Here is a 1505-nt window from a genome sequence, read left to right on the forward strand (position 1 = left end):
CATACCCTAGAGTCTGAGTCAAAACTTCTTTAGTCAGCCCTGCCTTCACATACAAGTGGAAGGGCTTGGTAACATCTGGGATGACCAATGCTGGGGCACACAGTAAGGCTCTTTGTAATTCCCGAAATGCTCCTTCTGCCTCAGCTGTCCACACTCTACCATAGTGAGTCCTCCCTTAGCCAGTTTGTAGAGAGGTTGTGCCATCTCCGTGAAGGTAGCATCCACAGCCTGCAGTAGCCCACCGTCCCAAGAAATTCCCTCTTGGAGAGCAAAGCAAAAGCAACCGGTATTCCCTGGCAGTCTTCCATCCAAGTACTAACCAGGCCCGACCCTTCTTAGCTTCCAAGATCAGACGAGATCTGGCGCCTTCAGGGTGGTATGGCCGTAGACAATCATAAGGTTCTTACCCGATATTCTCAGATGAGTGTACGTGACACCCTATATAACATGGAACCATCCTCCCCTTGCTGGAGGAAGCTGAACTTTCTCATACCCTACTGTTACCTTAATTTGTCCAGGCTTGGTTAGCTACCATATCTCTCTCGTTCATAGTTACATTGGCCCCCGGCCTTCTTGGGCTACTGATGCCTTGTGGTCATACCCATTCTGTACAAAGGAGGAGGTAGTGGAGGGTTTCTAAGTGCTTGAGACAGAATGATGTTTCAGACAGATGGACATGTTGTTCAAAGATGCAGAGGCTGCAGAGAGCCAGCATATTCAGAAACGTGCCAGCAGCTGCATGTGTATCAATCGGGTCAGGTCCCTGGCAGCCTCCGATGGCCAAGATTTGAAGCCTTGACTCCCGAGCTCCTCCCATAGGCCCTTGTGTGACCCATTGAGTCCAGACATCAGAGAAGAGGGACGAGCAGCTCACGGAGTTTCAGAGAGTTTTCTTCCTCTTGGAAGATGGCTTCCTAGACTCAAAGTGGACCCTCAGGCTCTCGTTTTTCTAGGGCTGAGAGCCAACACAGAGGTGCTAAGCAGAGTCCAAATTCATTGCACAGAATTTCCCCTGTTCCATCTCCCAGATTCTGGGTGGAGGAGCCCAGAGAGAACAGCTGTGATCTGCTCTGCCATTGGAGCAGGGCTGTCCCTGGATGCTGTCCTGCTCGTGTCCCTCGTGGGAACTTAGGAGCGTCTTATTTAAGGTCTGTCTGTATAAACCCTGGACTGGGCTACTCCACGGAGTAGATGACCGTTATGCCATATGAAGCCCTGCAAGATTTAGGGTGCAGTCCATTCAGACTCCATAGTGGAAGCGGTGGAGCCATAGAGATACATTCACACAGTCAGGCATTTTCCAGATTCAAACAGGTTGGACATCCTCCCCTTTTGGTATCCCTGGCTAATGGGAGGTGATCAGTCTCCCCTTCCATTCTTTTACGAATGGATTTAGCTCTGACAGTGGCCTTAGGGCTGTTTATCTCTCTTTTACATATCTCCTACTTTTTACATACAGAGTTGCTTTTCTCATTTCCATCAGTCTTAATTACACTTAACAGAAT

General features: G+C 49.2%; 1 pseudogene; it reads right to left on the minus strand.

The window, feature by feature from the left end:
• Positions 1-271: 271 nt before the first annotated feature.
• LOC122901313 lies at positions 272-390 on the minus strand (annotated as a pseudogene).
• Between the last annotated feature and the right edge of the window lie 1115 nt (positions 391-1505).

The sequence above is a fragment of the Neovison vison genome, chromosome 2, assembly GCF_020171115.1.
Source record: "Neovison vison isolate M4711 chromosome 2, ASM_NN_V1, whole genome shotgun sequence".
Classification (NCBI taxonomy): domain Eukaryota; kingdom Metazoa; phylum Chordata; class Mammalia; order Carnivora; family Mustelidae; genus Neogale; species Neogale vison.